The 25,897-nt window shown below is 41.9% G+C and overlaps 1 protein-coding gene across 2 annotated transcripts in view; it reads right to left on the bottom strand.

Annotated features, from left to right (window-relative positions):
• Nucleotides 1-25,897, bottom strand: part of ELMO1 (engulfment and cell motility 1) — a 727,703-nt gene that overhangs the window by 602,332 nt on the left and 99,474 nt on the right. For both annotated transcript variants that reach the window (XM_086692444.1, XM_086692474.1), the window contains exons 3-6: nucleotides 22,930-23,135; nucleotides 21,980-22,191; nucleotides 9,758-9,820; nucleotides 5,129-5,260 (exon numbers count right to left, since the gene is read on the bottom strand). The gene's annotated coding sequence lies outside the window, so the exon portion shown is untranslated. The remainder of the gene's footprint in view (nucleotides 1-5,128; nucleotides 5,261-9,757; nucleotides 9,821-21,979; nucleotides 22,192-22,929; nucleotides 23,136-25,897) is intronic.

The following is a 25,897-nucleotide window of genomic DNA, read 5'->3' as shown; positions in this document are numbered from 1 at the left end:
ATAAGATAATTGGATGATTCCTAAATGATGCCCTTTAAAAAAAAACACTCTATTTTTAAGTATTCAAAAAAGTCAAGAAATCCACAGAGGCCTTCAATTCTTGGAGTCCCCTAATGAGTGTAAATAGCCTGTCACTCAAGTTGGCAGGTCACAGAGTCTACAGTTGCACTTCAGCCTGCCACTCTCACCTTCAGAGTTAGTGCTGCATCTCTCTGTTATTTTCAAAACCAGAAAATACCATTCCTTCATTTAAAAAAATACAAACACAACTTAGAAGAGACCTTGTTCCTCTAAAGCACTGATTGGACCAGAGAGGCTTGGGGTCAGGGACCTGATGCCAGAGGGGAGGCAGCACTTTGGTTCAGAGGTACCCACTGGGCTTAAATCAGGTCTCTGCTGCTGGAGAGGTCAGTGGGAAGCCCACTGAAGTCAGAGGGAGAAGAACATCTGCTTCCTCCTCTTTTCTGAAAGCTGTCAGGCCAGTAAACCGATCTGAGACAAGAGGGCTTTGTGAGAATCGGTTTCTCCTGCAAGTAAGTTGGCATACAACATCAGCTGTTGGCAACTTTAATGACCTTTTGGTTGAGTACAGAAGAAATTGTGGAATGGCTTTAAAATAACTGTGTATTCTGACCTCTTCATCAGCCTGCCTCTGAACAATCTTTCCAGAAGAAAATAAGTTGAATGATACTCATGCCTGTGAGGACTTTTTATTTCCTCCAGAAGTCATTCGCCCCCACTGCACCTTGCAAAGGCAAGGCACTGTCTTCCTGAATTCAACCTCCCTCCTGCCTCCAACTTGTACATCAGCTCTACAGGAAACCTGGTTCACAGATGTTAGAACCCCAGGTCATTTTCATTTACTGACACCAGTTGCTGCTAGGGCTGGTGGGGCAGGCAAGAGCTGAGTATTGAATGCCTTTCTCTCTCCACTCCCACCCCCATAAGATGAGAAACAATCAGACATAAACAAGTCCATCCAGATGTTGAGGATGAATCCAGAGCACAATTCCAAATCTCTCTGGAAACACCACTGTTGAAGACGGGGTGAAAAGAATAAGCCTACAAATATAATGTGTTTTTACACTGAAGATCCTAAGACCTGGGAAAAGATATGTTCTTCCTTTTATTTTTCCAGGAGGCTGAACATTAATTTCTTCCTTTATGTAGAGAGGAAAGAATTTTGGAAAGAAGATATGAGGCTTGGCTATGGAATTAGCAACAGAGACCAGCTGGGTGGGGGGAGAGGATTGCAGTTCCTCAACAAAAATGGGGAAACTCATTCTGGGATTCGTTGGTAGATAAATCTAATGTAATTTTGTTCCTTTTTGATGACGGAAATTAATTAGAGGCTAAATTAAATATTTGCTTTCCATATTTTTCAGATTATTTTATTTTTAAAATTCATAAGTCTCTTGTGAAACAGATCATGTGTTTTGGTTCAGAAAATATGGACACTGTGTCTACCTAGGGCCTTTCTATCTGAGAGCCGTAGGGTGGGCCTGTCCAGGACCTGCCAGGCAATCAAAGTCAGGATCAGCACAGTGTCCTGAGAAGAAAGCCTTTCTTCCCCACCAGGGCTGGGTGAAGGTTCAGATGAAAGCAGGGGTAGAGTGGGACATGTGAGGCCATTCGTAATGAGACAATTGGCAAAACCGGTGAGAACAGTCCAAGGCACTTTCCATGGCACAGGACACCTCTGGTCTCCCCGAGGACTTGGGAGAACCATGGATTTCGTAGGGAGAAGCAAGGGCTCATGATGTGAGATCCCCTTCACATGACCCATGCTTCTCTCTATAAGGAAACAGTTGTGCATCTTGTGTATTGCCTTTGGCTTTCCATCCCTTTAACAAAAACGGACAAAACCATTCACTATAGGGAAAGCCAAGAGAAATTAAACAAGTCGTTCCAGGAAGTATAACTTGTTGGTGGCAGAGCCAAGACCAAAAGCCAAGTCTCAGGACTCCCGATCTGTGGCCTCCCATAGCACAGTACTGCTGAGTAGTTGACTGCCTCATCATGCCTTCATGTCATTCTGCTTTAAGAGTTTAGCATTTATACCCGGGCCCATTTTGGTGGCTGGAGGCAGGAGAGGACAAAAAAAAAAAAAAAAAAAATCATATAATAAAGGTTGTATTTCTTTTGTTAGAGGACTTCAGAGCTAGGCAGAGAGGACCAGGGAATAAATAATTTAAAGACCACGGACCAGAGACATGGCTAAAACCCATTTATTCCTAATCTACATAAGACTGGCCTTTAACTAGACATGTAGCTTCCACCTGCCTTTCTTCCTTTGCGTAGTTTTGCTCTGTGATTCTTTTTTTACTGAAGTAAAGGTGCTTATTACACAGTCCAATGGCACTTAATGCAAATGTGAACTATGTGAATTTGAGATAGCATGATATGAGAATATTAACAAAGTCTCAATTAGTTTCCTAAAAAAAAAAATACATTCCTCAAATTTACAAAAAAAAAAATCACACAATTTCAAAGCAGGGGCCAAATGAACTATATGCCGTGTTCACATTTGACAGTGTTACTTCAGCTGTTGATGGAAATACCCTGCTTCCTTTGTCGGTGGACTGTGGATCACCCTCCTGTTTACATGCACTAGAATTTCTGCAAAAGATTTTGGTTACTTTTGTGCTGTTATTTTAATAGTCACTGCAACTTAAGCATTTAAAACTTTTTGAATCACATAACAATATCATCTAAGATGTTATTGAGTCATATGGCTAGCCTGAGTGCTGAAAATCGGGTCTGCAAATCGGTGACTTTGCAGTGCAAGTTACATAAAATGCCATTACACAAGCCAGACAACCACTGAGATAGGCCAAGCAGTAAATTTAGTGAACTCTCAAAGGGAAATATTAGCGAAAACACTGAGAGAAGAAGAAAGAAATATTCAAGGACAAACAAGTCACATGTTTGTGGATAGATACAATTTGAGATAATAGTCCCTCTCGTGTGCCCTTAACTATTATTGTTTTTCCTTCAGAAAAATTAATTATGAAAACTTTGAAGTACATGAGGTCTTCAGGACTGCATGTTTGACGTAAATAAGGATATGTTATACCATAGTGTTATGGGTTGAATTATGTCCCCACAAAAGATGTTGGAGTCCTAACCCCCAGAACCTGTGAATGTGATCTTATTTGGAAATAAGGTCTTTGCATATGATCAAAATAAAATGAGGTCATTAGGGTGGTCCCTACCCCAGAATGACTAGTGTCCTTATAAAATGGGGAAATCTATATAAAATGGGGAAATTTAGTTGCACACAGGTATGTACAGAAGGAAGATGATGTGGTAACACAGGGAGAGGACCATCTACAAGCCAGGGAATGCCTGATGCCACCAGAAGCTGGAAGAGGCATGGAATGGATTGTCCATTCCAGCAGCAAGCATGCCGACACCTTGATCTCAGACCTCTAGCCTCCAGTACAGTGAGACAATACATTTCTGTTGTTTATGCCACTCAGTTTGTGATACTCTGTTATGTCAGCCCTAGCAAACTAATATACTGATTGACCTTTGTAGAAATAACTCATTTTTGAGAAGGTATACCCATTCTCAATGTTTTGGCCAACTGAGGACCCCGAGGAATGCCTCTTTGGGGAGGAAATGTCTGCCCCTGTCAGGTTACCAGTCCCAAGGGGAGTGCCTTTGCTTTCTCATCTGTCATTTACATGGCAGTGTGACCAGTTCATCAGAGGCACTTCTAAGAGACTTGTTGACTTTATGGTGGAAAGTCAAGTTTTGACTGGGGTGATGAGATTGCAGGAGAAATTGGGGGCAACCCCTGGGTGGACAGTCATACTTACTAGGGTCTGGCTCCCACTTAGAATAGAGCTGGGGTAATCTGGTGGGAACAATAAGGAAGGTTGAAGTTTGCCTAAGAAGGTCAGGGGCAATATTGATAACCTGCATTTTTGTCAAGAGCTAGGTATGTATAGTTATAGAAGAACATGGCTGAGTGGAGAGGTGAGGGCAGAGGTGGATGGGTTGAAAAGAGGAGTCAGAGCTGAGGCAGTGGAGGGGTTACAATGAGAGCTACCACATTTTAAAATGCTGCTCAGAAGGGCATCAGTGTCGCTCAGTTGGTTGAGCATCCAGCTCTTGATTTCGGCTCTGGTCATGATCTCATGGATGGTGAAATCAAGCCCCATGTGCTTTGAACTCTGTGCTGACAATGCACAGCCTACTTGGGATTCTCTCTCTTTTCTCTCTCTGTCCCTCCTCCCACTCATGTTTTCTCAAAATAAATAAATAAACATTAAAAATAATAATAATAATAAATAAAGTGCTGCACAGAGCCAGCACACCAAGAAGGATGAGGCTAGGGCTTTCAGTGCACAAACAGGCTGGTGGGGACAGAAGCAGAAGCCCTTCCCTCTGTGCTTGGCCAAAGGACTCCAGCAGTGACATCAGTTAGAAGGGAGGGATCAAGGCTCTCCTCAATAGGCAATTCTGGAGTCACATGTCTCATCGTTCATAAAGCAAGATGGCTTCTTGGGGTGATGTCTATTTCATACGGAGGTTGGTGGTTTTGGAGACAAAGCCTAGTGCCAGTAGGGCTGCTGTGATTTCTGAAGTGGAAGTGTCCAACAGGGAGTCTGTGGACAGAATATGAAACAGAGATAATCAAAGAGGTTGAGATACAAATGCATCTCTTAGTCTGTGAATGGCTCAGACCTCTTTTGATCCAGCAGGCACCAAGTTTTTGCTTACATTTCTTCTCCTGTCTTCATCCCTCGCTCAGTCATTATATGAGCACACAAGGCAGCAGGCAGAAATGGTGGTGAGGAGAGTAAGGGATTATGTATCTTTGGGGGAGGGCGGTAATAACAATGATCACAATAGCAACAATGGGAGTCATGATGGCTGTAAAGTACACTGTACAGGGTGGCTGTAAAGTCCTGAGGACTTTACAAGTGCCAACCCCTGTACCAGATATGTTGATTCTCAGTGTAATCATGCAAGGAAGCTGTCATTACTCCTTCCCTATAGAGGAGAAGCCACTGTCTGCCAGATTTTCAATAAATGCTCTGCGTCCCACAGATGGTATGTAGTAGACCATAGTAATGTATGATATTGCATTGTAACATATAGTAAATAGAATCCTTACCACAACTCTCATAAAGTGAGAGATGTCAACCAGATTAGTTCCTTGCTGCAAGTTGTGACCACGGTGGGGAGGCAGGGCTCCCAGGACAGTGTGCTCTATCTGTCCTAGCGAAGTCTCAGTACAAACACAGGGCTGGAAATGAAATGAGAAGTGGAAGTTAGACTGGTCAAGTTCCCAATCTGGGGGAGAGGTTTCCTGTATGGTGAGATCCAGATTTCCTCAGGATGTTCAAGCAACACACAGCATGAGAAAAAGGTAGGGCAAGGGCAATAGCATCAAAAGAAATTCATGGTTTGGTCCACTTGTTCTTGCTGTGAACTGCTGTTCCTATAGATTGCAATTCTGAGGCCCTAAAGAGGAAATTTCAGAAATGACCCCTTTGAGCATTATTTACTGGAAATTGGAGAGGAAAGTTTCCGTATCAAACACTGTTAGAGAGAGCTCTCTTGCTTCCGAGTTCCTCTTCTGCTCCATTCCTCAGATGCCAAATGCTGCCAGAGTTTCGGCAGTAGTTTTGCATGCAGTTGCAAGCTCTCATTTGGGTAATACAGGGGAGGGAGTTTAGCTTGATAGTGTGTTTTCCAACATGGCCAGGAGCATTCTAGACAAAGGCAATTATGATTAATGATTAAGCTAGTAGCTGAGTTAGAGTATACAACTTGGCCAAGGTCAAGTCTGGCATGAGGGGTGGCCTGGATGAGGCCATTTGAGGGCCAAGGTGGTGCAGATGAGTGGAAAGCCTCAGAAGAATCCAGGCAGAACCTTCTTACTTGGGGGCTGCAGAAGTGATCCCATGTAAAGGAGGCACGGGAGGCATGAAGGACTGATGAGGATCTGGGCCGATGTCCTCTCCACAAAGCCACTGTTCTGACTCTTCCTCTGGCCAGCCTGAGCTATTCTAGGGCCACCATTACTCCTGTAGGCTGCTGTGTTCATTTCCTGTGGCTGCTGTAACAATGACCTCAAACTTGGTGGCTTACAACAGAAATTTACTCTCTCATGTTCTGGAGGCCAGGGAAGAACCCTTCCTCACCTCTTCCAGCTAGTAGTGGCTGTTGCCACTCCTTGGCCTCCTTGACTGTATCACTGCAATCTCTGCTCTGTGGTCACAGCCTCTCTTCCTCTTCATGTGCCTTCTCTCCAGTCTCCTATAAGGACACTTATTATTGGATTTGGATTCACCTGAGAAATTCAGGATGACCGCATCTCAATATCTTTAACTTAACTTCTGCAAAGACCCTTTTTTGAAATAAGGTAACATCCACAGGTTCAGGGCATTAGGAAATGGAAAAATCTTTTCGGGGACCACCACACAACCCATTATAGGTGCCAAGAGTCAGGGAACTATGAGGACCTATATCTTTGTTGTCTAAACACAATGCTTTTTGGTTTCTGTGTCACAAGTATTGCTTAGGCTTGAATTTGTGAGTGGTGTTCAGTGACAAGGCAAGTCAAACTTCAAGATGCCTTTTAGCCAAAGCTATGCTCCTGAGTGATCTCTAGGGGACTCCTATCTGTTGGGCGTCTCAGTCTAATCTTCTACAGATCCTCCTCTGCCTGTGCCCTTCAGCCCGTGGTGGGTAAATTAGACCCAACAACTACTAAGAATGCAAGGGACTTCAGAGGCCATCTGATTCACATGGGTTGCAAGTGTTTAGCACCAACTATAACCGATGCTACCCCAGACTCATGACAGATATGAAGTATCTCTTGTAATATCAGTCCAGCTAGAGCCTCAGACTTCTCAGGCCAGTCCTCAGAGTAGCCACGGCCATGGGTTAGACTTAACACAGGAAGTGGGTTAGACTTAGCACAGGAAGTGAAATCCCTCTGTGATCTCTGACCCCAAACAAGCCTCATTTTTTGGATGAGGAAACTGAGGCCCAGAGAGGATGAGAGAATTGATAAAGGTGGTGCTCTATTCCCATATATCTCAACACTGCATTTCCCATTAAAAAAAAAAAATCAGATTATCAACTTTCTAGGTTCCCAAATTAGGATTTTTTTTTAACCTTCATAATACCTATGTGTTGACCTGATTTTCTTCTTATTTGTTTTAACAGTTCCGTACCTCACACAGACACATGGAGCCTGTCACCCTCCCAACGTGACTGAGCACACACGGCACAGCCATTCTGCTTTGCAGCTTCTGACCCCGTCTGCTAGCTCATAGAAAATGAAATTATATTAAATGGGATTTTAGAAAATCGTCACGGCCTAAAGTGAACATCATTTGTTGGGAAACAAACCATATGTTGACAATTTTACTTCTAATTCTTGGCTTGGGGACATTTGAGTTCTAGGGAGAAGAAGGGGAGCCCCTCGCCAGGCCTCACTGTGCCCCTGCCAGTGGGGTGCCTCACTCTGCCATTTCCTGGGAGCAGTTCCCACCCTGAGGCCCCGCAGCTGAGATGCTTACTTCCTCAGACATTTGAATTTGCCCTGTTTGGATCTGTTGTTAGGAAAGAGAGGCCCTAAGACATCATGTTCAACTCAGCTTCTTCCATAGTCCGTTGGTCTGCTACAGTCTGCGGGAAAACTGACAGCATGAGTTTGGGTAAGAGTTAAGAAGACAGGAGTGAACATTTCAAGGTTAGGGAAAAAAATGAAGAAATAAGGCTAGGATCAATCTTCAGCTTGGTCTGTTTGGTCCCAAGAGACTTTCCATTTGTCACAGTGGGGTGACGTAACCTTGATGGGGGATTTTAAGGAAGAAGGAACTACAATCTGCAGTTACCGAAGGGCCACAGAGAATCCTCCAGTTAAGCTTCACAACAGCCATCTGAGACTGTTGCTCTTGCCCCCATTTTATAGAACAGGAAACCAAGGGTAAGAAAGTTTGTTATTTGCTCAAGGTCAACTAGTAACTGGCAAGTGAAGGAATCGATGTCTAGTGTTGCCTTCTAATTAAGTAAGGTATATCAAGAAGGATCCATAATAATTATTGGGGCAAGTTTTCTTCACGAATATGACATGTCTCTAGGGGAAAACTCTGCAAGTAAATTCTACAGGGACAGTTATTGAGGAGAGGACATCATTCAAGGCTGAGAGCTGAGATAGAATACAAGATCTGACAGGACAAATTGTGTGATCAACTGTATTCCTTTCACCCCTAGACTGGAGCTCGCTGAATTCCCAAAGTCCTTCTTGAGTCTTTCTACTAATCTGAACTTTGCAAACCTCACCGATGCTTGTTAGTTGCATTTTGGTTATATTTGAGTGACTGTTAGAGCTACCATACTGGATGCTTGGCAATATCTAAGATGGAAGAACTCATTTAACCCTCACAACAATACCAGGTGGATGATCGGTATTGTCATATCCATTCTACAAATTAGGGAGCTAATGCAGGAATTCACATAATTTGCCCCCAAAACAAATCCTGGGGCATAGTGGGATTTCCCTCAAGGCTGTGACTCTCCAGTGTGTTCTAGTTAATGCCTCTGGTTTGAAACTCCTCTAAGGACAGGAAGAGTGGCTTTGCTTTCGCTTGTTAGTTTCCCTTTCACTGGGGAAGATCATGTCATTAATGTGTGCCTTTCTCTGTTCCGTGCTGCCTTTGTTCCTTTAGTATCCACCGTCCTGACTCTTTCCATTTTGGTTTGGATTTCAACCAATTGAAACCTAATCTCTGATACTGTTAGCTGGGGGAGCAGCAAATGTTAATCCTCCAGGGGAAGTGTTTGAAGAAGGAGACTCTGGAAGGACAAAAGGCCTTTGAGACCCAGATGATCCTCTAATGATCCAGGTGATAGGGAAGGTGGTTTTGAGAGGAGAGATTGCCTCAGGGCGTCAGAACAGGTAGAGAAATTGTATGGTTTATGGACCTGCAGCAGCGTCACCACCTGGGAACTTGGCAGAAAGGCAGAATGTGGGGTCTGCCCTTTCAGAAGTCCCCAGGTGACTTGGGGGTACATTATAGTTTGGGAAGCACTGGTCTAGCTCATACTCTGCCTTCTTTGTCTGAACTCAGGGTGGAACTGAAAGGTAAATTCAAACCACCTTTTCCAGATGCTCAGGTGAGAGGGAACTTCATACAGGCAAGAGCAGCTGAAAATCAGAGCTAGGGCTCCCAGATGGAGCAGGCAGTTTGCAACACAGTTAACTGATTCTAAACCGAATAAATGGGCCAACCTCAACGTGTGGTGGCTGAGTTAGCGGAAATCTACCAGGTCAGATCTAATTCAAAATGTTTTAGTTTTAGATAAGTGATATCTAGTTTCTCCCCCATGAGGGCAAATGTAAAATAGCCTAAAATCTGTATTAGCAGTTGGAGAGCTGGCCAGATCCCTTTTCCTCTGGGAACCAATGCGTTCATTTCTCTCACGGCTCGGCTCATGAATTAACTATTTCCCCTGGAACTGAAATTGGAAGAACTTCCCTGAGCAAAAAGCAATTTCATTCCCCTCTGATTTTTTTCTAAGTGCAGGTTAACTTGAAGCTCAGCACTGCCCTGCTCTGCAATGCTCCAAGCTGACCTGTTCTCCTCCATAATGTCATCTTGCAGATAAATTGGAATCAGAGGGAAAAAGCAGCTCCAGAGCTTGGTGTTTTCTTAGCTTATTGTATTGTATTTTTGGCAAGTCTTTCAATCTTTAAGTGTTTAAAACTTTCCCTAATATTACTTACCTCATTATCTCCTTTAAGGATGCCAAGTGAAGGTTAATGAGACGGTGAGGTGACTTTGATCTCCTGGGGAGAAAAAGAAAGCCTATAAATGTATCAAACACAGTGACTAGGTATAGACAAGATTTTAAAAAGACAAATCCTGAACACAGTCACCAATCTACATTAAACTTGCTGCTCCAATGGCGTGGCCATTGGCGTCATTCTGATACATAAGAGTGAGGGCTTGAAGGGCTGTGGGGGGCGGGGGCAGGGGGCGGAGGATCTCTAACAGCTGAGCCTTTTGTTTTGCCACAGCGCACTTCATAATGAGCCCTGTTGGCTTCAGAATTACATCTCAAAACTTCAGTTCTTGTGTTTTGATCTTTGCTCACCTCTTCAAGTTCAATTTTTATCACTTCTGGTCTCTCCTTTGCTGTCATTTCTGCTCTCCAACATTACCTGTCTTCAGTGCACTTTCTTATGACATTTACTGTTCATTTTGCTCAGAATACTCTTCTTATCCTGTCTTCCAAACACCATCACCTGGTTAGTCTTCCTGATCCCTCACATCTCAGCTACCTCCTCTGGGAAGGCTCTCAGGGTCTTCTAAGCCTGAGTGGAGAGAGCCTCATGGGGTCCCATTGTAAACCCTTAAACCCTTTCTAGTAATTCCCTGTGTATTTATCTTTCTCTCCTAGACCAGTAGTTCTCAGCCTTGATTGGACATTTAGAATCATGTGGGGACATTTTAAAACTCCAAATATCCAGATCATACCCAGACTAATGAAATCACAATTTCTGGGAGTAGGATTTAGGTACCAGTATTTTTTAAAGCTCTCCCAGTGATTCTAGGGTATAAGTCAGCTTGAAAACCACTGTAATGGGTTGTAAACTCATGAGACTGCAGACAGTCACGCCATAATGCCTGGTACATAATGGCACCCAATAGAGCTCAGTGAATGAATGAGTGAATGAGATGTTGAGGTTGCAGCTTGGCAGACCTTGAACTTTGATTCCCAGGTCATTGTTGGAGGATCATTCTCTTAGGTACCTGAGGCCCTGAGATTCATCTTCAACAGAAACCAATTAATCTTATTTTCAGGAAATGTAAACTAAGTTAATCAGATACTTTTATCACCCTTCCTTTCCAGCTCCCAGCCATTAGCTCATTTTTTTTCTCAGTAAGGAAGCCTACATAGAAAGCAAAATTAAGAGTAGATATGGAAAGGGAAGGAAGCTGAAGGTCTTACAGGATGTTTTTTCAACTTTGTACTATATGAATTCCATGGACTGGATATTCTTGATATTTGAGATAATTTATCTGAAAGGGCTCTGAAAATCATAAGGAGGCATTGTTGTTATTATGACCGCATAATTTCACTTATTCCTATAACAAATAGAAGGCCTTTATGATCGCACTAAACAACAGGAATATAAAGGGAAAAAGGGCCATTGCTACTTCTGTGGGATGAGTGTGCTAGAGAATCCTGAGCATGGGTCTTTTGCATGTCAGGTGATAAATCCAGGAACTCAGAGAAAGGAGTGCCATATAGCTATGTTACCTGCCACCCCCCTCACCCCCACTCTGGGTTGTGAGCACAGTCAGGGTGGAGGCTGTCCTACTCATCTGCCTTTGCTCAAGGCCTGACACAATTCCTGACATATAGTAATGATATCAACTCTCAAGATAAGATAGATCAGTTATGGTCCATTTGTTAGGTCAGATTCTTTGGGTTCCAGACACTAGAAAACCAGCTAAGCATAGAAGTATTTATTTATTTATTTATTTATTTATTTATTTATTTATTTATTTATTTATTTATTTCAGTAGTTAAGAAAGTCAAAACCAACATCAGAAAAGAAAAACACAACTTAGAAGAAGAACCTTGGGAAGGCTGTGCCCAGGGTTCTTCTTAGAACTTGTGACTCTGGAAACTAGGGGCCCCTCGGTATCACTCACCTCTGCTTTTCTTGTCTGTTGTTGGGTTCCTTCTTTCTTTCTATAGGGTGGCTCAAGACATGTAATGGGCACAGGGGCAGGCAATGGCTCTGGACTCACATTTTCCAAATCTTCCCTCCAGAGAGGAAAGGCTGTCTCTCTTGAGCTTAATTCCGTGGGAAGGACTCTGACTGCCTAAGACGAAGAGGTTGCCATTGCCCACTCATTGGGGCAGAGTGTGGGAGCACACCTGTAAAAGGATGGGGGCAGGCTTCTCAAGGAAAGGAGATGTTCTCGGAACAGTACCACTTGCTGGTATGTGGTTCTACAGGGCTCCTTACTCCATCAGGTAATGTGTCCCAGTTATGAAAACAGATAGGATTAACAGGCTCTGTCTATTCATTGCAGATTTTTAAGAAAAGTACAAGAAGTTCTAAATGTCCCTCTGCAAGGCAACTACAATTACAATGAAGGAGAATACGCAACTTTTGCAAACCCTAGGCTGAAAGCTCATTTTTCTGGAAATCATTCTTTCGTGTTTCTACTAAAATTAGAACATTATCCCATAGTGCCCCAAATCTGGTAAGATATGATTATGATCTTAACTCTTGGCCTCAATGAAATAGCAAAATGGTGGAGAAGGCTACCCTGTCCTGGAAAGGGTCTATGCTAGCTACTCAGAGTTTGGCTGCTGCAAGGACTCTCACCCACTGACTGGGGCTCCCTGCAGGTCTGGGGCCTAAAGGGTCTGCATCTGAGGAAGCCTTCCTTTATCCAGAGTGCAGGTGCTGTTTAAATATTATTTGGTATCTCATTTAATAGGGGATGGGAGAGTGAGAACTTTGAACAAGTTTCTATTTCTTATTGTCCTGAAACTTCCACTTTATTGCAAGTAAAGACTCCAAGTTGGTCTCATCCAGAACGAGGAGGTCTTTGGCTAATCTAGAGCAGTAATGTTTCCACAGTTCTTTCTGATAGTACAAGGTTCCAGAAGCAAGGCAGAGTGCATTGGCTTCCCTCAAAGTGGAGAACTGAAATAAACCTCTCTCAAAAAGAAGCATCCTGTGGGAGTTGGGATAGCAGAGGAAGAAATAACAGGGCAGGGATGATGATCCTGAAGGATTTCATGTTGCCTGTGAAAGTTGGGTCTGGTAAAATGATGTGAGGGACAGAGGTCACTGAATCCTGCTCTCATAAATGTGGGGACAACGCAGAGAAAACAGGTTTTCCAGGAATAGGTGAGAGCCAAGACAGGCCTGGGATGCTGGCATAAAAAGAACAAAGTAAGTCCCCAAAGAAAAAGAGACCTAGCATAGTTGTCAGTGGGCCAGTTGAGTGAAATCCCAGTGATAGTGGGGCAGATCACCAGGCTGGGAAAATGGGGCAGAGGCAGACTTCTTTCCATTGTCTCAATTGTCCTCTCTCAGGCTAGTGACCCAGGAAAACCCAATGACAGTAGCCTTTCTGCAGCAGGCTTTGCAGACAAAGTTCCCATACAAATTGCTACTGAGTGTCTGCCACATTTTAAATAGGGTTCTTTGGTGAAGCCAAAGTTCAAGGTAGCAAGAATTTTTTAAATTGCCGTTTAAAATAAACACTGTGTGGATGTTTTTGCCCTCTGCTAGCATAATTGCTCTCAGGGGGCAAATGATTTTTTGCTTAACCAAATGAATTAATAGATCTGTGGCTCTATAGAGGCAGCTCCACCTCCTACCACACAGACAGACATAGAGTTTGGAAACAGGGGACAGAAGATAGAAAGAAGTGAGTGGTTCTGCATGAAAATTGAGTTGAATTCAGAGTTTGTGTGGATAGAAAGAGGGAGGGAGTGAAGAAGAAAGAGAATCTGCTGGCTGGGAGGAGGCTGGTTCTTGAGGAGGCAGGGTTAGACAAGAGATGACCAGCAGGAAAACTGATGCTGGTTCTCTTGGTGGGAGGACTAGCTACAGAACTTCTAGAAACAGCACCCTTCAGTTGTCTCACTTTATTGAAAATATTACTACAAGAATAAGATGTTACAGTGTATACCCATTTGAAAACCATAAAGGCAAACATTATTTTTGGTTTTGATTGAAAAATATTCAATTTTCATGGGGCACCTGGGTGGCTCAGTCGGTTAAGCGTCCGACTTCAGCTCAGGTCATCATCTCACGGTTCATGGGTTCAAGCCCCACATCGGGCTCTGTGCTGACAACTCAGAGCCTGAAGCCTACTTTGGATTCTGTGTCTCCCTCACTCTCTCTGCCCCTCCCCTGCTATTGCTCTGTCTGTGTCTCTCTCTCAAAAATAAACAAACATTAATTTTTTTTTAATATTCAATTTTTCATGTATACCCTTTGATGCTTTGCAATGGAATCCTGGCCCCGATCACTGCCCCAGGATCTGTGGTCAAAGTGATGGCACACACCTGTCTTGCATGGGGGGCGGGGGGGGGGTTGTGGAAATTAGGAAAAAGGGGCTGTAGTCCATGTTTGGGTCTAGCAGGGTGAAGAGAAAGGGGCATCACCAAACAGAAAGATAAGGTGATGGAGGGGCAGGCACAGGAAATCAGAGCAAGTGAGCCCTGAGGAAATGTAGGGAGTGTGCTGATTTTCCCGCCACTGGGCAAGGGACTCTACTTAACTCTTTTCTTCCTTTTTATTAGTTTTTTTTTTTTTTAATTCCAATCTCTCATAAAGGAAAAGTTTAAACATCTTGACATATTGAATGAAAGTCACTCTGACTTCCTGTATGCCCACCACATGGAATCAAGAATTATTAACATTTGACCATATTTGCTTTATTTCTTCTTTTCTGTGTATGACTTTGATTTTTACTATTTATTTTTATTATTTTCTTGTGGAGCTATTGGCACATACATTGCAGGACATCATGACACTTGAGCTCTAAAAACTTAAGCATGTGTTTCCTAAATATAAGCCATTATCACTCAACTATTAAAAGGAAGGGTCAGGGGTGCCTGAGTGGCTCAGTAGGTTAAGTGTCCAGCTCTTGATTTCAGCTCAGGTCATGATCTCATGGTTCATGAATTAGGGCCCCACATTGGGCTCTGCACTGACAGCGCAGAGCCTTCTTGGGATTCTCTCTCTCCCTCTTTCTCTGCCTCTCTCTTTCTCCAACTCTCTCTCTCAGAAATAAATAAACTTGGGGTGCCTGGGTGGCTCAACTGACTAAGAGTCAGATTTCAGCTCAGGTCATGATCTCACAGTTCATGACTTTGAGCCCCACATCAGGCTCTGTGCTGACAGCTCAGAACCTGGAGCCTGCTTCAAATTCTATGTCTCCCTCTCTCTCTCTGCCCTTCTTTAGCTTGTGCTCTTTCTTTCTCTCAAAAATAAACAAACATTAAACATTTTTTTTAAAATAAATAAACAAGCTTAAATAAAAAAGGAAGGGTCAGCCCTAAGAGCAGGGGAACTCAGAGGTCACCAGGTGGCTGGTACCTGAGTTACAAAACAAGGGCAGGGAAAAGGCCCCACTCCAGCTTCCAGGAAGTCTGGTGAACCAAGGAGATAAGCCTGCCACCCCTTGCCTGAGCCATTCCCAGCAGGTGTACTTTGTAATGTGAACATGTCTTCCCAGAGATACCCATCCTTGCCACAGCGTTATCATGTCTTCCCTCCCTTCCTCCTTTCCTCCCCATGGCTGTTTTCCTGTGCTCTCTTTTCTTGACTCTGCTTCTTATTCTATTACTCCGTGAAGCATCTCCTTGTCATTGCCAGCCATGGGTTGGGTCACGGTTAGGGACACAGGAGTCATACAGGGCTGATGTGTTTTGGGGGAAGGGGAGTAGGTGAGTGTGGCAGGGGACCAGAGGGAGTACTGCCTGTGAGGAAAAAAGGTCACAGGCACCATTTAGTCCCTCACACTGGCTAAGGGGGAACGTGATCTCGGACTGGCTGTGGTGGGTTGTCTGTCTGTCAGCCTGCTCTGCTGGGTTCTGTGTTTCCATCTGTGCATCCATCACTCTATTCTTTTTATGCCTCTGACACTATTTCTTTCCCTTCTTGTGTCTATCTCTTTCTCTTCCTTTCTGGCTCTCTCTGACTTTCATTCCTGTCTGTTTATGTGTGTAACCCAGCTCTTCCCTTTACCATTTTCTTCCTTTCTTTTCTTTCTTTCTTTTTTTCTTTCTTTCCTTTCATTTTCTTTTCTTTTCTTTTGCCTTGCACTTTTTAATGCAGAGATCTTACACATATTTTATGCATTCCTAAGTATTTTATAGTTTTTAAATTTTTTTTTATTTAAATTCAAGTTAGTTAACATACAATGTCCTTTACCATTTTTTCTATTCCATGTTCAGACGATGCTAAACTTAGAGAAGAAGCCTTTTGAAGCAGGGACAAGATATGCCACTCAACAGTATCTGCTCTTTTTTAGGGATGTTAGTATCCAGACATCTGAGAAGTGCTGTGGGGCCTTTGTAAAGGAAAGCAGTATGTGGTTGTAAAGAATAATGTTGGCAATAACAAATAAGGACATAAGCCACTTTGTAATTTTGTTTGCTTCCATTTGGGTGTAAATGCTCATGGGATAAGTAGTTATCATTTCAATGGTCAGGATGCTTTATTTACCACACTGCTGTCTATCTCCCTGTGGCCTTCTTGGGAGGATGAAGTCTCCTCTGTGCCAATTAAGGAGTTAAGGAAGAGAGGGGCACCGTATTTCTAGATTCCGGCAGAACAGGTCTGCTAGTTATGAGCCTGAGGGCAGTGCAGAGTGCAGCCAGCCCCTCCTGGAATCTGCCAGAGCTGTGGTTCCAGCTGGTGTGAGGACATTTGCCAAAAAATTGGAAATTCCAATGGCATCTAAGCAGGTACATCTCCCAGAACAACCACTGGGCACCCTGTAATATGCCCACTCAAGTTCACGGCTCACTACAAAAACCCTCAAGCCTCTGGCTATTATTGCACTGGATATGGCTGGCATGTAGCCCCAGCTGATAAGCCGAGGGGCATAAAAAAAATCAATAGCACTTTTTCTCCCCAGCATCATTTCATCCTCCTAATTGTCTCTAATGTAAACATATAATCATTTAGCCAGGCCACTTTTAAGTCAAGCGCCAGGAGTAACAGGCGCCAATTGCAAGACAGCTACGCTGGGTTTGCTGCATTTGAATTCTGCATTAGACCGCCAAAATCTGATTTTCCTATTATTTAGAAGAAACCTCTAGGGGTTATTAAAGTTAGCTGCAAATAACGTTACAGACCCATCATCTTTACGTTCAATGCAAACATTATTTATTGGGAACCCATTATAGTTCTGCACCATGCTGGTCTGTGGTGGGGAGGATGTACAGATGGCTAAAGTTGGCCCCAGACATGAGACAGGGGACAGAATTATGGAAAACTGAGCAGAATCGGGAAGGGAATTGGGAAGCCCTCTTGAAGGGGGTAGGATGATGTGAGCAGGGATGTGAAGAGCACAAAGGACTTGCGTGGGTGGAAAAGGGGAGCAAAAGGGAAGCCCAGAGGGAGACCGCTGACAGCCTGAACTGCTGCAGACTACAGCTGTTCCTGGAAGGGGAAAGTAAGAACAGACAATAGTCTGGAGCTGTTTGGTGGGAGGCTGTGAAAGCCTTTCTGGCAGTTTCTGGGTGTTTTCACTGTGTCATGGGAACCATTAAAATGTCCTCTGCTTCTTGCAAACCAGCAGGGACTGAGTTTATGTGGTGGGCTGACTTTTAGAAATAGGGATTCGGTTGTATGCTTATATTTGAGTAGACCATGCAGGGCTTGGAGGTCAGGGAGACTTTGGTTCCAATCCCAAACTCTGCACATTCAAAGAGAAATTAAACACGTCTGAGGACTGGGCTGCCCCCTCCGCCACACATTTTCTTTCCTTCTATCTTTTCTCTGTTTTTCTGCTACTTCTTGCCCCTCTTCCTCCTATGGAACATCAGCATCTCAGCTCCGCTCAGATGCCCAGCACTTGGCTGATTCTCTGCTAAGAATCCACTGCTGGAAAAGCATTGGGGAACGATGCAGAAGACGGGAGAGTCCTTAGGGGGCAGACGAGGGTGTTCACGTCAGATGTTCCGCCGAAAATAACTTTAAAACCTCCTGTTAGACATTCCTGTCCTTTAAAATTACCTCCTGGCAAAATAGTCCCTGGACACCAGCCTCTCTTCTCCCTTCTCCCTTCATCCACTGCCTCTCTTCTTCCCTCCTCTTCTCTTTCCATTACAATAACTTCCTACTTATTAGGCAGAGCAATTCAACCTTGCCCCAATTCTTTTTTTTTTATTTTTTTTTAAGTTTATTCATTACTGAGAGACAGAGGGAGACAGAGCATGAGCAAGGGAGGGGCAGAGAGAGAGGGAGACACAGAATCCGAAGCAGGCTCCAGGCTCCGAGCTGTCAGCACAGAGCCCGACACGGGGCTCGAACCCACGAGCTGTGAGATCATGACCTGAGCCAAAGTCGGACGCTCAACTGACTGAGCCACCCAGGCGCACCAACCTTGCCCCAATTCTTAACTGCCATTTGTACCCAATCATCATGGTGAACGAATCAAGGATCTGTTCTCAGTGGTCATCTAGTGGCATCTTTTGCTGTTTGAGCACCCTTGAGAGGTAAAACAAAACAAAACAAAAACAAACAACAAACAAGCAAAACACCTGCATGGGATGCTTTAATTTAGACCCTTATGAAGATGATACTCAAATTTGAAGATAGAAAGAGTTAGTCCCTATTCTGTGATGAGAACCCTGTACAAGTTGATGTAATAACTATGGTTATATTTGATTAGTTCTAAAGGATATGCAAGAGGTTTTGATATAAATATCCAGACCTCACTTACTGTGTAACTAGTAATAACCCTTAACCAACAAGCCTAATGGCCTCGTTCTGGGGGAATCAGATCCATTTCTTTCTGTGCCTCATCATGGAGGAATATCCCCTACTTGCCTTTCCATAGGCCTTAGCTATTGCGTAATGCTGCTGCCCCTTGCCCCTGCTTCTGCTGCGTGTGGTGGCACTGCCAGCTGTGTCCTCTTGCAGGATTAGTGTTCCACATGCTCTGGTAACAAGAGCGGGAAGATTAACTTCCAACCCCAAACTGAGACCCTCATTGTGTTATTTCACGGCACTGCTAACATCATTATATACCACCCTCTCCTTATTGTTGCAGATTTCGATGTTACGGTGCAATTACTGCATGCCAAATAGTATGTGGGTACGTGAGCTATAGGAACTTGATTTTGAGTCTTTGTTTATCCATTTGTAAAATGGTCATAATAACATTGACTTATGGTGCTGTAGTAATGATTAAATGCTCTCTATACTATGTAAATTGCTTGGAAACCAGTAAGTATTTACATATTTCTTTCCTACAAGTTCCTGCAAGTTTCCCTTTTCCACAAATGCTAAGTCATACTATCAATCACAATATGCATTTAGCAACAGAAGAATCAAGATAATAAACTAATGTTTGTCAAACATGTAACTCACATTATTATCGAAATCAGGATAAAAACTAGAAAAGAAGTGGGAGAACAAAGGAGCAGACCATTAAGGATATCTTTGAGAAAAAAACAATGAAATCATCACTCATCCAACTGGATTCTAGATCAGAGATTATCAACTGGAAACCTGGATAAAGTGAAATATAATACAGGCCTGGTTTTTTATTTTATTTTTTAAAGACTATTGTTTTTTTCTGAGCAGTTTTAGGTTCACAGAAGAATTTAGAAGGCACAGATATCCCACCCACACACATACACAGCTTCCCTTACCATCAACATCTTCCACCAGAGTGGCACATTTGTTACAATCAATGAACCTACAGTGATACATCACAATCACCCAAAATCCATAGATTATATTAGGGTTCCTACTTGGTGTATATTCTGTGTGTTTAGACGAATGTGTAATGACATATACCCATCATTATAGTATCATTCAGATACGACCTCTGTGCCCAGCCTAGTCATTTCCCCCTCCCCCAACCCCTAGCAAACACTGATATTTTTACTATCTCCATAGTTTTGCCTTTTCCAGAATGTCATAGTTGGAGTCATACAGCATATAGTCTTCAGATTGGCTTATTTCACTTAGTAATATGCATTAAATTTCCTCCATGTCTTCTCATAGCTTGATAGCTCCTTTTTAGCACTGAATAATATTCCATTGTCTGGATGTACCAGTTTTTTTTTATTTATTCACTTAGCAAAGTAAATCTTGGTTGCTTCCAAGTTTTGGCAATTGTCAATAAACCTTCTATGAACATCTGTGTGCAGATTTTTGTACAGACCTAACTTTTCAGCTCCTTTGGGTAAATACCAAGGAGTGCCATTGCTGGTATTTTATGGTAGGAGTGGACGGAGTTTTGTAAGTTACCACCTAACTGTCTTCTAATGCGGCCCCACCATTTTGCATTCCCACCAGCAATGGATGAGAGTCCCTGTTTTGCTGCACATCCTCACTAGCTTTTGATCTGGGCTGTGTTCTGGATTTTGGCCATTCTAATTGGTATATAATAAGTGTCTCATTGTTGTTTTAGTTTACATTTCCTTGATGATACATGATGTAGAACTTCTTTCCATATACTTATTTTCCCATCTGTGTATCTTCTTTGGTGAGATGTCTGTTAAAGTATTTGACCCATTTTTTTAACTGAGTTGTTTGTTTCTTTTTTTAATTTTTTTATTTAAAAAATTTTTTTTAAATGTTTATTTATTTTTGAGACAGAGAAAGACAGAGCATGAACGGGGGAGGGGCAGAGAGAGAGGGAGACACAGAATCTGACACAGGCTCCAGGCTCTGAGCTGTCAGCACAGAGCCCGACGCGGGGCTCAAACTCACGGACCGCGAGATCATGACCTGAGCCAAGGTCGGACGCTTAACCTACCGAGCCACCCAGGCGCCCCTGTTTCCTTATTATTGTGTTAAAAATTGTGTGTATACTTAGGATAGCAGTCCTTTAACAGATGAGTCTTTTGAAAATATTTTTTCCCAGCCTGTGGCTTGTTCTCTCATTTTCTTGACAGTGTCTTTCACTGAGCATAGTTAATTTTAATGAAGTCCACCTTATCAATTATTTCTTTCATGGATCATGACTTTGGCTTTGTAAAGGCCTTGTGTTTTCCCCTAGAAATTACTGGTTCTCTCTGAAGAAGGAAGGCTTTCCTGGCTCCTGTTATGTTGGTGACCAGGACATAGGATCTTTCTTGTTCCTCACCCAGGATCCCTTCTTTTTTTTTTTTTATTTTTTATTTTTTATTTTTAACGTTTATTTATTTTTGAGACAGAGAGAGACAGAGCATGAACAGGGGAGGGGCAGAGAGAGAGGGAGACACAGAATCCGAAACAGGCTCCAGGCTCTGAGCAGTCAGCACAGAGCCCGACGCGGGGCTCGAACTCACGGACCACGAAATCATGACCTGAGCCGAAGTCAGACGCCCAACCGACTGAGCCACCCAGGCGCCCCCACCCAGGATCCCTTCTATGAGCCTTTCCAGAGATTGCTGGATGAACTCTGCATTTTTCTTCATGTTTTCAATTTCAACATCTTTTTCCTAAAATGATGGTGGAAAGAGAACTCTGAACAAGCGAGTTTAAATTTAATCTGCCAGTTAGAAGTGAAGTGACCTTGGACAAGTGCCTGAATTTTCTGAGTCTCATTTTTCCGCAGTTTAGTAAGATGATACTTGTCCGATGTGAAGTCAGCAAGTACCTGATGTGAACTCACTAAACCTTAAACCCAATCAATAATTCCCAAGAACAACATCTACCTTGACCACACATATTTGACAAAAGGCCAATTTCTCATTTTATTCATTCAGTTCCTTCCCTGGTGCTCCTGTAACAATCTTGCATGCATGTGGGATCTGTGTCTTAAGTGTATGCATTTGATGTGAAGGGGTGTGTGTGTGTGTGTGTGTGTGTGTGTGTGTGTGTGTAAGGGGGAGTTTATTTGTGAGCAATGGTGAAACAGGACAGAGTTGTCCAGGGAACATTGTGTGTTGTTGCTGAAGTCCCTGTATGCTGCCACATTGTCACACACCCGATGTTTTTTTCTCTGGAGCTTGTCCCATGCCCTCCTTTGCTGTGGATACTCAAACACTTTGAACCACACATTCTAAATGGAGCCTTGGCAGGTGGGCAGCCACCTCCAAGATGAAACTTCTCATTTCAAACCCGAAAATATAATCTGTTGCAGTGTTAACAGTAGAAGCAGGAGACTTTCTAACTGAATTTTAAAATTCAGGCCAGGTCAGGTCTAGCAAGGTTTTCATCTCAAGTATTTAGCAGGGAAAATGTTTCGGTGTAATCACAGGCAGCCCAGGAATGCTGCAGACTTACCAGAGACCACAGTTTAAAGGTCTGGCGGGTGTGCCACTTGACTGACGCACCACAGAGGAGTTCCTGTGACCACACTTTTTTTCTTTAGGGCACTCGTCTTGATTTGTACTTATACATTCATTAGTGTGACTTCATCTATCTTCTTTCTACACTACAAGCTCCAAGAGAATGGAGACTGTGCCTAGCACAATGCCTGGCACACAAGAGACGTTCTGTTGCAGAAAGGAAGAAAATGGACATTTGCTCAGTATGCATTTAAAGTTAGAACCAACTGAATGTTAAATAGACAAGAAATAAATCATTATTGGATGATAGTGAGAAGACTCAAATGGAAAGAACATTAATATTTGCCTAATTTAAATTTGCAAATTTCATACCAAGTCCTAGTTAACCATTCTCCTTTTATGTGGATTTTGAGTTTGTTTGGTGCTCCTGTAACAATCTTGCATGCATGTGGGATTTGTATATAAAATAAGAGAACAGGGCTGTGGATTTCAATATTTTTCAAGACACTAAGTAGAAGCTGCCCTTTTAAAATCAAAATATTTAATTATTTTGAAATATCTATTTTCTCAACTATAGCACAATTAAAGAGTGTTATTTTTATGTAGAAGGAAATGAAAATAAATAAAATATGGGCGTAAGCATGAACTGACCAGGAACCACCCAAAAATCAGAAAACTCGATGTAGGGAACAAAGGGTATGATTTGGGAAAGAAAAATCTCTTGAATCCATTGAATCCATGCTGAACTGGAAATCGAATAATGACATGAATAAAACCTCATTCACAAACATAAGAGATATTAAGATAGATGGAAAAGGCAGGGTATAAAATCAGATACAATTCACTTGTGCCGAAAACAACCTTTAGTGGCAATGTTTCATACCGTGGTTAATATAAAATAAGACATTATTTGAAACGAAAAAAGAAAAAAAAAAGAAAGCTCACCTTATTACATCACATCAATAATGCATTTTCTAGAAACTCATCATGGTTCTTTCTATAAAGGCCAAATAATTCAGAGAAATCATCTTTCATGTCTGCTTCTGCATTCCTGCCTAGGAGGGTTCATTTCATTATTCTGTTTTGGTTCAACCTATAAAAATTCTCAAGGGGTTTCAATGCAGATGAATCCAGCCACTCTATGTAGCCACCTAAAATAATTCAGGACCAAAAGAAAAAGTAAAATAAACAACCTATTCCCATTTCTACTCTCAATCTCATCCTCATAACAAAGCACTTGTTGTTTTAGTTATCCAGATAATAAGCTCAATTCTTCCTTGAGTTTTGCCTTTAGAGAAATTACCCTAGACTATGCGTGTTCTTTTATTCTGTAATTATTAGCATTTACTATGTGCTGGGGGCTGCTGAGGGCGATCCAATAAATCCTTTGGACTTTGGTCTCTTTAACTGGAAAAGGAACATGATAATGCCTACCTCATGAAATCTTGGTTAGTATTCAATGAGAGAAAATAAATGAGATGCCCATGGCAGCATCCGCTACATGGAGGCTGGTTCATTCATTCTCTTATTTCATTACCTCTTTTGACAACAATAATTGATCACTCATTAAGGCTTTCCTCATAGGAACTTAGAAAACCTAGTGAGTGGGGAAAGACAAGAAAACAGAAAGTGATATGGGAATCATGAAATGATGTAGTTGTGCACGAGGCACCTGACCCACCAGGCAGCATGTGATGGGTGAAGGAGGTTTTCCAGTAAAGGGGTTGTTGAGAAGTTGCCAGAAGGGGTGTGTGGGCAGGAGCAAATGCCCAGAGGAAAGAATGAGCTTTGCTGTTTGTAGGGAACTGAAAGTCGATCTGTCCAGCCGTAGACTGCAGTAAAGGATATAGTAAGAGAGCTGACCTGTGGTAAGCAAGGGCCAAATCATGAAGAAAATTATACACCTTCGAATGTACTTTGGATTTGTATTATGAGGGCAACAGAGAGCATCTCTCTGTGTTGCTTTTTTTAAAAAAAATAGCATTGTTTTTTTCCCCCAGATTGCATAAGTTATACCTGTCCATTAAAGGAAAATACAGAAAGGCTTATAAGTGCAAATATAAGTGAAAGGCCCCCCACAGTCCTCTCGTTGTATCTATTGTTAATATTTTGGTGTAATATTATTCACAATTGAGGTAGTACATTTTATTTCTTTTTGTTGTTAGAAACATTGCGTATTATTGTGAAAAATTTTTTCAGATAATTAAAAACACAAATAAAACACACCCCAAATCCCTTCACATAACTATACTTTGCAGCTTAGTGTGTATTCATCTGAGTCGTCCCTGTGAGTCTCTCCATCTTGTTCTTGGTCTCTGTTTGTCAATCTCTGTTTAATGTATCTTAATCTGTATGTTCCTTTTAATACACCAGGAGAGTATTTCCATATCAAAAAATTTCATGCATAGCATAATTAATAATAATGGAAGAAATTATTTTTGTACAATTTATTTATTTAAGTAAATTCCTATTGTGAACATTTATGCTTGTCCAAATTTCACTCAAATGACAGTACCATGATAAAATTTTCATAGCTAAACTTTTCACTAAAAGCTTTAGATTTTATTTAAAAACAGTTTTTTAAACATTTATTTATTTTTGAGAGACAGAGAGAGACAAAGCACAAGCATGGAGCGGTAGAGAGAGAGGGAGATAAAGAATCTGAAGCAGGCTCCAAGCTCTGAGCTATCAGCACAGAGCCCGACACAGGCCTCAAACCCACAAAACTGTGAAATCATGACCTGAGTCAAAGTAGAACGCTTAACTGACTAAGCCACCCAGGCACCCCCAAAACTTTAGATTTTAGATCTCTAAAAATTCCCATGGAATAAAACATTCCCAGAGGCATTTAAGGTATTTAAAGATGTTGGTATATATGTTGCTAAACATTCCACTTTAGAACAGTTCCAGTCTTTCTCCTAGTGGGTGTAATGTGTCAGTGCCCTACATCACCTCAACCACTGAGGATCATTCAGATTTTTAAACAATTGACAGTTTTATAGGTAAAGCAGGGTAACTCACTGCCAATTTGTATTCCTTTGCTTAATAACGAAGTTAAGCAATTTTCATGTATCAATTGATTAATTTTTTCTTTTCTTCCAAATTGTATGTTAAAAACTCTTTGGCATTTATTGTATTAATTCTTTCCTTATCTGATCCCGTATCAAACATAGTTACCCTTTGTAGTTTATATTGAAAATACTTTTTGGTTGTTGGTAAATTATGTTCATGGATATTTCATTGCATAGAAGCTATAGCAAAAATTTTTCCAACATTTTGATAACAGAATCTATCAATCTTTCCCTCGATGGGTTCTGCTTCTGGCATTAGGCTTAGAAAGGCATCCCCCACTGCATGATTATATGAATATTACATGATTTATGCTGGAAATCAGATTTTTTATCCACATGGAATTTATATTTATGTAATATATGAAGTGGAGCTCTAATTGTTTCCTTTCTCCCCAAACACTTAGCCAAATGTCTCAACTCTACTCGCTTTTCTTGTATTGCATTTCTTTAGATAACTTGATTTTCTTTTTGTCAGATTCATGTTGCCTCTCTAGCTATCCAAGTCTTCATTTAGGTCCTTCATCAGAGTTGAATCACTTGTTCAAATAAGTCCATGATAATTTTACTCTTTCCCTATTTAATTCCTATATCTTGTGGTCATTGAATATGGGATATTTTTCCATCTATTTCCTAATAGTTTATTTTTTGTTAATATACTTTTTATTCTTTGCTGAGTACCTTATTGAACATTTTCATGATTTTATAACATTTATTGGTTGACTTTTTTGAGTTATTTTCCTGATAACCAGTCATTATAAACTAATACTATATATTCTTTTCCTTTTTGTATTTGCTTCTGTTACTTCTTTTTTTGCACCAGTACTCCTGTTAGAATTTCCAAG

This window comes from Puma concolor, chromosome A2 (assembly GCF_028749965.1).
Source record: "Puma concolor isolate L17-30 chromosome A2, mPumCon1.1.hap2, whole genome shotgun sequence".
In the NCBI taxonomy this organism is placed as follows: domain Eukaryota; kingdom Metazoa; phylum Chordata; class Mammalia; order Carnivora; family Felidae; genus Puma; species Puma concolor.
Note: the sequence above shows the minus strand (reverse complement) of the source record. Positions and strands in the feature narration are given on the sequence as shown.